Below are 10389 nucleotides of genomic sequence, written 5' to 3'. Positions count from 1 at the left end.
GACTGTTACTATCATAGCTGTACCATACTAAACACTGTAGAAGACCTATGAAAGACACATTGGTCTTTCTCAGATAGTTGAGAGTTGCTCCACCACCTTATCAGAATTAGCTGGTTTTGGTGTTATAGTATGAATGAGTTTTCAGAAGGACTTCAAGAGAGGTTTGGGCAGGTTTTGGAGAAGATTGTATGCAGAATGTAGTAGCAGATGTATCAAGAGGTGTGGGATAAATGGGAAACAACTCTGTAAATTCTGGGTTTAATGGACAATGAAGTTCAAACATACATAAATTATAAAATTATCAAAGCATGAGCAGGACTTCATTTTATCTCAGGAAAATGCAGGTAAAATGAGGGAAGCTATAAATTGCACATTTAGGGAGGGTAGGGAGGGGAACAAAAGGTAGAAGAGATGGGACAATGGAAACTGATAGTTAGCACTGCAAAGACTGCAACTAAACACAGTTACATGTGGATTTTTTGGGTAGGATTTGTCTTTTGCCATTCCATGAGTTAAGTCTGTGTTGATAGACTTGACATAGTTAAAGCCAAGCTAGAGGATTTTCCTTCTCAAGACTCAAGCAAACAAGCAGCTCTTCTTGTATTTCCCTCAAAGCTCCATGTCTTATGAAGTGTGGAATACAACAAGAAGAGGAAGAGGAAAGATCGTCTTTCCAGCCTTTGATGGAGACTTTTCACGTGAGTCAAACATGCAACTGGTTCCACTGGCAGACATTACTGATCTTCCTTTCCATTCTCTGAGCTTCAACAGCCGTTTCAATGTGGAAATATCATAGAGTCTGGGCAAGAAAGCTAAAGAGACTAGAAAGATCTAGAAGTCAAGATAGGGATGAAGCTGAAGGCTTATATATCTGGAAGATAGAATGCAAGCTATTTATTGGGATTCCTGAAACTGTAGCCTTTTTTTGCTGAAGTATCAGCTGGATAAATGTCAGAGGAAATCTGGAGATGACCCAAACCTTGCAAGAAGCCTTCACTTGTAAAGAAAAGCTTCTTCTCTTCAGCGTGACTGCTATGAGAAATTAGTTAAGAACCAGAAAATATCTCTTCCTGAAGTGTTATATTGAAGAACACGCCATAGAGTGACCTTGTAGGTCCTTCCTGCTCATCACTTCATGCTCCATGTTTTAATGAGGGAAGAGTGGCTCACTGATCACCAGTGAACTTATCCAGAATAGCTCTGTGCTGTGTGCAGTCCAGAAAGCAGGGCAATGAGAACTTATTACACAGCAATGGAGAAAACCTATTACCTTTTGTGTTTGTCATTTTATCTTGCTGGGAAGGGCAGCTCTGAGGCCTAAGTCTTTTCTCATCGCCATGCCTTTCGAAAGTTTCCTTGCTGGGCAAGAATGGACTCAGCCATTCAACATTTCATTTCAGCAGTCACTCAGCGCCTGCTGACAACAGATGTTCTCTACGACTGGTGGTGTTTCTATGGCCAACATGGCAATTTTAATCCCAAAGAGATCTGACGGTATTGTAAGGTCAGAAAATGCTGCTCTTCTCCATTTATGTCCTGACTGGAAATGAAAAGGAACCCAGTTCTAAATGAATTTCCTTGTGGTTCAAGTCTGAATGAATGTAGTATTGTTTCCTCCCTCCCCTCCCCTCTCTCTCTACAAAAAGGAAGAAAAAAAAAGATGGGGGGAGGAGATGGGAGCCTGTCAAGTTGTTTGATCTAACATCCACACGCCATGTTCAGTTTGGCAGATGGCAGAAGGGATGACTGCTTAGCGCTGCATGTTTGACATCTCACAGAAATAGCAAAACTGATGTGGTAGGCCTGTAGCCATTGGCAGCTGCTATGGTACCTATGCTGGGAGAGGGAGGTGCAGGGTTTATTTCACACCTCCTGATGAAAAAAATTGCTTTCGGGGAGCAACTTGTAGTACATCTGCTTTCCTCCACCACCCCCTCTTCTTCTCCCCCGTTGGCTCGTGGTTGTGGTTGGCGGGTTGTGTGCTGTTGCTTGCCTTGTTGCCAGCTTGTGTGACAAGTGAGGTGACACGGAGTCTGCAGAGTTGCAAAGGAGGTTGCTCCGGGGCTTTCCTGCACTGGGGAGGTGAGTTCACTCCAGCGGGGAGGTGTGGGGGGAGCTAGATGGGAAAGCAGAAAAACATCTGTTCACTTCTCCACTTTGCAAAGAGAAGATCAAGAAGGTGAATGGGGAGGAGGCTGTGGAAGTGGGATGCATTTCTGGACAGCAAACCAGGCCAGCTAGCCCTATCTGGGCTTCCAAGAATCAGTGTAACAAAAGCAGAGGGTGAATACTCCATCTCCTTTAAATGCACGGACCAAAGAGTGATCCAAGGGCTTCCTTAGCTTAAGAAGTTTGGGTATCCAAGTGCTGCTTGGATGTACAGCTGCAAGAGCTGAGCACTTAGAGGACCACCTGGACATACGTTCTGCACTTCCTTAGAGCCATGATTACTTGTGCAGACTCTCCTGCCTGAGTCTCTGTTAGTGAGGCTCCTCCTAGTTTCTTGGCTGCATTTAATTTGCTCTTATGGAGGGTGAATTGCCATGTGTGCTGGAAAGCACAGATGTAAGAAAGCTGAAAATCTGTAAGGAAAGTGAAAATGACTCAGTCAGTCATTAGTTCATGGACTACTCTCCCCACCGTGCAAAACTGGAAGGATCTCCCTCATGCCACCTGTTGCTGCAGGAAAAACTCAAGGAAAGAGTCAAATTTAGAGTCAGAGGTTATTAGCGTGCTATAATCACAGTTTACTCTGTAGGGTAATTTACACCAGAGAAGTTTAAAAATGTTGGGGTACAAAGAACGTAACAGATACCACCGTGGTCCCTCCTGATAACCACATCCAGGTGATTTCAGATTTTTGAAAGGCCACAGACACAATAGTCATGAAATGCCAAGTGTTTGGGGTTGAGGAGTAGAAAAAGAGCTTGATGCAATACCTGTCGTGACAGGTCCCCAGTCCCAGCCCCAACCCAAACACAAACACAAACCTGCAAACCCTTAACTTGAGTGTCTCAACTGAAGAGGAAGTAGACAACAATCTGGAAAGTATTTCTCTAATTCATCATAGCTACTGCTTAGATCATTACATTTTCTCAACTAAAGCAGTGCTTAGAAGCACAAAAAGGAAGGACTGGAACTGTGTGTGAGAGAAAGAAAGACAAGATTATGACAGATTAAAGAGTGCTGATGCATTGGTTGTCCATGTTCTTCAACTAGATGGAGAATCAGAAAGGTTTTCTCTTGTCAGTTTTGACAAACTGCTCTAGGACTATGCATTTCTCAGGGGCTTCATCCAACTGGCTAAAGATAATTCCTACTGAGCTCTGAGATATCCTGTAACATGCAAGACATCTGCACAGAATTAGAAGGTATCAAGAAAAACCCACGCCCTCAGCTTTTTTGGACTGGCAATTGAACGTCAACCAGGATACCTTGAGGTATCAGCAAAGACACTGTGTGGACAACAGGTTTGAGTTCCTGGACATGGGCATTCATCACATTCAACAGAAACAATGAAATTATCTTCTCTTTTTGAACATAATGTGGCTACTGACTTGGCAGTTGGAGGACAGGATTTGTCAGAGCTTTAGCAGATATGAATTGATCTAATGTGGTTGAAATTTTTGCCGTGTGAGGACTGGACCTGCAAATTTGTAAAGCTCAGTGTGGTTTCTAAGTGGTCCCTGTTATGACACCCTTTAGCTATCTCCTGTGATGTCAAGCTCCATGAAATCAGTCCTTCTCTAGCAATCAGCCTGGGAGCTCATTTTGAGACAGCAACAAAGCACATGGCCAGAAGAGGATTGCATGGCTGATATTCAACAAACTCTCAATAACACAGCATGTGAGGATGAGAATAAGAAAGGGATTTGCAGATTGTTTTCAGTTTACTCTTTGTCTTTGTGCTGCACGAGGCAAATTCCCTATAAGGTGACTGGTTCCCTCTACGATCCTCAACGCTGCATAACTCATATTCTTCAGAATGCTTTGCATTTCTGAGAGCTTGGTGAAAACCACTGTGGCATAAGGGCCTCCTGAAGTGATAACTTCATAACTTGGGAGAACATCATGGAGTGGGCAAGAAGGGGAAAGGACAGTGCTGGAGGGAGACGGTGCATTTTGCATCTTGTACTGTGAGTGCTCTGTCTCTCCAAATGCTGGTTTGGCTGCCACTAACGATTGCCCTGGTGTTCAGTGGCACTGCTGGCCTATTGCTGTTTGGAGGCTACCCTGCAAAGGGGCTGAGGTTACTCAGCAGCGTGTGACTCCCAGAGCAGCTGTCAGTGTGATTTTGTTTGGCAGCCTCTTCTTCTCACAGCCGGAAAAACTGAAACCTAACCCCTCAATGCACACTTTGTTTTGGAATAAGCTGCTAGAATTGGTGGTTCCTGGGTCCAGCGTGGGATATAAGCTGCTGTCCATCACAATGATGGCAATGGTTGACAGCTTGCCTCTCTCACTTGCACAGGTTGGCAAAGGCTGGAATGAACAAGACGAGAGGTAATGAATGGCCTGAGGTTGCACCAGGATGGATATTAGGAGAAATTTATTTCAGAAGGAGTTGTAATACATTGGAAAAGGCTGCCTGGGGACATGGTGGAATCACTGTCCTTAGAGACATTCATGAAAAAAGGAGTTGTGGCACTGATGGACAGACATGGTTTAGTGGGAGTGGTGGGGTTGGGCTGGGCTTGGACTTGGTGATCTTACTGGTTCTTTCCAACGTTAATGATTCTGTGATTCTTTGATTATATGATTCTGAGATTCTATGATTATGTGATGTTAGCAAAATGTTTTGTTTCCTGTGTGGAGAAGGGTGGTTCTGTGACTGAGATGCTGGGTATGATCTCAGTAGATCCAGAGCTGATGCAGACTAATACAGAACATTTAATCTTCTTGTCTTCATACAATTGTCCCACATTTTCCTTTCTAGAGTGTTTGGATCACAGACTTTTTTTGGGAAAGAAGAGATTTTGATTACAACAAGCACAGTGGAGTCTGGCCATCTGCAGTCTGTGGTCAGTTAGCTTCTAAACACTGGTATTGTAGCCTGATAGGTGGTCTTAATTTTGTATCATGTTGTAAATAATATTCTTCTATAATTCTACAACATCTAATCCATGGCATGGGAACGGGTTGCCCAGGAATGTGGTTGATGTCCCACCTCTGGAAACATTCAAGGTCAGTCTGGACCAGGCTCTGAGCAACCTGATCTAGCTGTAGGGTAGTATCCCTGTTTATTGGAGGGTAGTTAGACCATATTGTATTTAAGACTCCCTTCCAACTCAAATGATTCTACGATTTTCTTTTGTCATTCCATGATTTTCTTTTGTCTTTGTGATTGCACTGCATCTTGCAACTCCCTTTCCATCTGCATTTGTGTTGCAGTGTAGAAAAGCTTCACAAAGTCTGCAACAATCTGCTTCTCTTCCATGTTAAGAGCCTCCTACAGAGTGTTCCCTGTCTCAGATGCCTCTATGTCCAAAGAAGGCAGGTAACACGCTCCTTGAGTTTGCTGCATGCAAAATTAGCGTGAGTCAATAGCTTCAAATCTGCACTGGAAAGTGACTGGCAGTGAGTTAATTGGATATGTGCATAACAGATTAGTGCATAGGAGAGCTCTGAAATCAGCCATCTCAGTACTCTGCATGGATTAGCTTCTCTGTAGCCATCATGCATGAGAATCATTGTTAAATGCCAGTGGCACAGGAGGAACCCAACCTCCCAAGTGCCTCACAAGAACCTCCTCAAAGCCAGCACACCTAAAATCCCCATATAACAGCAGTGTGTCCTGCCTGTCTGTAGCTGGTGCTTCTGAGCTCCCCTGATATTAATGCAAATTCCTCCTACTCTTTAGCTGAAGCATCAATGTGTCAATGCCAATGACTATTTGAGCATTGGTCAATGTGAAAATGAAGTATTGACCAGCTAAAACCAGATCCCGAACATTCTGCAGGCTTTCTCCAAATGGAGACTTTTGTGGGGATGGGGATGCTAAACATTTAATTGTTTACCCTTCTATTATTTTTTTTTTTGTCCACTAATGCTTGGAGCAAGTCCTATGAAAGCATCCATAGAATTAAAAAAACCTCATAGGGCATCCACTGCTTCACACTAATCTTCTCACATATCTGACATCAGTTTTTCAGAGATTTCAGCTAAATAGCTTTAATTTACCCCCCAGTCCTGTAATTTGTTTTAACTATTGCCTTTCCTTTGGTGGCCAGAATTAGAGCTTTACAGTTGAGATGTGTTCTACTTGGGCCTTGTCAAGCATTCACTCAGGTGGTACCACAACACTCCAAATGAATTTGTTGGTCTAAAAGGAATACTGGTCCCAGGAGAGCTCTCACTTCTCTGCCTGAGGTAGTAAATTCTGCAGCTCAGTAAGCAATAAGTATTCCCTTGGATTCTGCACGGCAGGAGCTTGATTTTTCCTGCATCATTCTCCTTTTTTCTGTGCACTAATCATTTTTGATCTGCTGAGGTTTGGGGTGAAAGTTAGGGACATATGGATGACAGCAATATGTCAGCTTTCTCCGTGCTTCTTCCCATAGACTTTGTTTCTTGTTCATGCTTAGTTAAAGTCTCACACCATGTGTGTTTGGACAGCTGGTCTCCGCATGGCTCAGCCGTTCACCCCAATGGCCCAAGGAATTCCTGGGAAATTGCAGGAATTGCTATTTCTTTTTCTTTTTCTTCCTTTTTTTTTTTCTTTTCTTTTCTTTTTTTTTTTTTTTACCCGAATGCCAGTTTCAAATAACTCTGGTTTCCAATGTAATATTCCCACTGAAGAGATCTATGCAGCCATCAGCACAATTGAGACCTGCTATATATGAGAAAGGTTACTTCCACCATTTCTGGGTTTATTCCATTCACTTCTGACGAGCTAATTTAATCTGGTTTGATCTTTAATCTAAAACACTGAGGTGAATTCTATATGACTGCTTTGTGCCTGGAGAGTGATGGTTGGGATCTTACTTTTTCCACATTCTTTAAAGAGAATGCCACCTTCAACCTAAACTCAAACCTCTCTGAAGACAGCTCTGCAGCAGAGAGGGCACTGCAGGTTGACCATGTGTCTTGGGTGAGACATTGATTATCTGCTGCATATTTCAACTGCAATTTCTCTTCAAGGAATTTTTATTCTCCATTAGTGAGTCAAATTAATATTCCTCCCCAGATGTCAGTCACTGGCCAAAGGAGTTAGATCCCTTCTCATTTTGCAGGCACATATCTGTCTTTCTTCATGTGGTCACATCCTTACATTGGAATTACATGGCCAGTCAGCTCTGTAGTATCTGGATTTGCCCATTTGGGGACAAGAGCAAAGCTAGTCCAGTTGCTGAGCAGGTGGGATGATCCAATAGAGCAGAATTCTTTCTACTTATGGTTTTTCACATTAAGGGTAGTGAAGCACTGGAACATCTTGCCCAGAGATGTGATCTCCCCATCCCTAAATACATTCAAGGTCAGGTTGGATGGAGCTCTAAGCAATGTTATCTAGCTGTAGGTGTCCCCATTCATTGCTGAAGAGTTGGACTAGATGGCCTTTAAATGTCCCTTCCAACTCAAATGATTCTATGATTCTATGATCCTATATTTAACTTGAATTTTCTATTGGACAGGTGAACTGGGAGGTCTATACCCCTCTACAGCTAGTAGAGATTGTTTATCAGTGTAGTGAGAAGAGTTTAGAGTACCTTTACATGTATCAAAGACAGGCATCTATATGAGGATGAGTTGTACTCCAGGTTGTTGACTGTTTTATCTAACCCTCTGCTAACTAAATGTTAAGAGACTCAAAGGTGATTTTTCACTGGTATAGTCCTTAAAGCATGAATGGCCAGAGCTGAGCATGATGAATTTCATCCCAACATTCAACACATAAGTTCCTCAACCTGAGAGGTACCCACTGTCGGTGAAAAGAATGATTCTTGCAGACAGTGCTTGGTCCAGCTTATTTCATAGAATCATAGAACCATTAAAGTTGGAAAAGACCACTAAGACCATCGAGTCCAACCATGAGCTCATCACCACCACACCGACTAAACCATGTTTCTCTTTGCCATAAGACATCTACTTACTGAGAAACAATGATTTCATAAAGATGCTTATGAAAATGCACTGGCTACATGGAGAGTATAGGCAGACCTTCCCGGTGCTTCTTCATTTCAGCCAGTGTTCAACCAACATTAACTCAGCCAGAGACTTGCAAATCTCTTGAGACACTGACGTTCTCTTGCTTGATGCTATCATAAAACCATGGATGTTTCTCCTTTACATGTCCCTTAGTATTGGATAGTGTCTTCTCTCATGAAGAACTGTTGTCATGCACGTTAGGTTTTGCTCCTGCTCTTTTTTCCTTAACTCCCCTTAGTCCCACTCTGATCACTTATGGATTTCACCAGTGAACAAGTCGCTTTGGCCTGCTCCTTCAGATCCCATATTCCCTGAGTGGGAGCATCTGGGTGATGCAGACATCACACTGATAGTAGATGCAGCTTGCCATCCCTTCAGCTCACTGCTTCCTTTCTATTTACAGCTGCCAAGGGATGCACTGCTGGCTCTGCCCTGAGCTACTGATGTGGTGCAGGGAGGAGGGTTGGCTGCTGAGACTACTGTACCTTGCCAAAATAGCTGGGGATGAGAAACAAGCCAGCTCGATGGTGCCCCCAGTCTTCAAGCAGCCAGAACTACTTCTGAACATGGTGCAGCAGGAGTATTTTCTCCTAACACTGTTCACGCTTCAACCTACAAAGACCTTTTGCTGCACAAGCTCACAAAGACTTCCTGACATCTGGATATTCTATTACTAGCCCTCTAATTTTCTAAGGAGGCTTCTCTCCAAACCTGCTTTGAGATGTGCAATACTGTTTTCTACAAATGAATTGGGAACATAATGTTCCATAGTGCCTTAATTAATTGACTTCAGGATAGACTAAAGGAAGTACTGGCAAATGTAGCTCAACTCTTTACTCAAAGAAGGAACACCTTCAGAGTTCATTCTGATTTCACTCACTGTGCCCTTGTATTTCGTGAGTTCCATTTCTCAATCCATCTTATAGAACCATGGATCATTTGAGTTAGAAGGGACCTTTAAATGATACCTAGACCAACTCTTCTGCAACAAACAGGGGCACCTACAGCTAGATCAGGTTGCTCATAGCCTGATCCAGCATGACCTTGAATGTCTCCATATCTCTGGGCAATCTGTTCATTAACCTTGCAGTAATTTTTTTTCCCCTTATATCTTGCTTCTTATATCTTGATAGATTCCACGGATCTTGCTCTATTTTGTCGGCATGCCTCTCCTACCAGGATCCCAGAATTGAACAGTGTTTGAGGTGTCCTCAAGTGCCACATCCAAGGGGAATAATCACTTCTCTGACACTGATGGCTGAGCACTTACAGATGCAGCCCAAGAAGCAGTTGGCTTTCTTTGCTGAAAGGGTTGCTGCTGATGGAGGCAGCTTATCTGAGACAAATCCTTATTGCGTCCTACAAAGGACGTCCACAGCCTCGGGCATGACCTGGGTGTGGGTCATTAACATCTTGATTGAGGAGCCATAGAAATGGAGAGGCAATGAAGTCTGATCCTCAGGGATGTTTGGAGTCACGGGAGCAGGGGATGTAAGAAAGTACTTGTCATACCCATCGGGTCATTTAAAGGCTGGTGAGAATCTGCTGTTGTGCAGTTAACACTACTAAAAAGCTCAACTCCTGGGTAATGGTCATCCTTTCTGCTGACATTATAGCCGAGAGGAGAAGAGGAGGGTATTTTTAAATCACGTTTACGAATTCGAGGGAAGCCTAAGTTCAGGACTCATCAAATTTCAACACCTTTTGGGTTGTGATGGTCAAATGAAGGGAAAGCCTGGAGTTAACATACAAGTTAACACAAACTATCTTTCTATTTTGTTTTGCTTTGCTTACTTACTTATATATTTTGAGTAGGGAATAAAAAAAAAATTCCATGTCCTGGCAAATAAATAACCCCCTCACCTGGACCAAGAAGGCACAACGCTGGCCCTATAAATCAAAGTTAGAGAGAAAATGGACGATTGTTTTAGGCATTGTAAACTGTATATTTTCCTATGCAGTTGTTCTAACCCATTTGTGATTTTCTCTCACAGCATGTATGTGGCACAGGCCATTGCCACAAATTATGATGTGCAGGTCCAAAGGTACAACTGCAAAAGAGCAGAGGACGAGGATGCAATTCCTGCTGCTTGCTCATGAGGGACATGCACAAAACCATCTGCAATGTCAGAGTCTGCAGGAAAAGTACGGTCACTTGCTGATGTCTGCAGGGAGCAGGACAGGTGGGGAGGCTTTGCAGGTGGCTGGGATGAGGACAGCTTTCCCTTTGAGGCTTTAAAGCAG

This window comes from Tympanuchus pallidicinctus, unplaced genomic scaffold (genome assembly GCF_026119805.1).
Source record: "Tympanuchus pallidicinctus isolate F22 unplaced genomic scaffold, pur_lepc_1.0 scaffold5, whole genome shotgun sequence".
Lineage (NCBI taxonomy): Eukaryota > Metazoa > Chordata > Aves > Galliformes > Phasianidae > Tympanuchus > Tympanuchus pallidicinctus.
Note: the sequence above shows the minus strand (reverse complement) of the source record.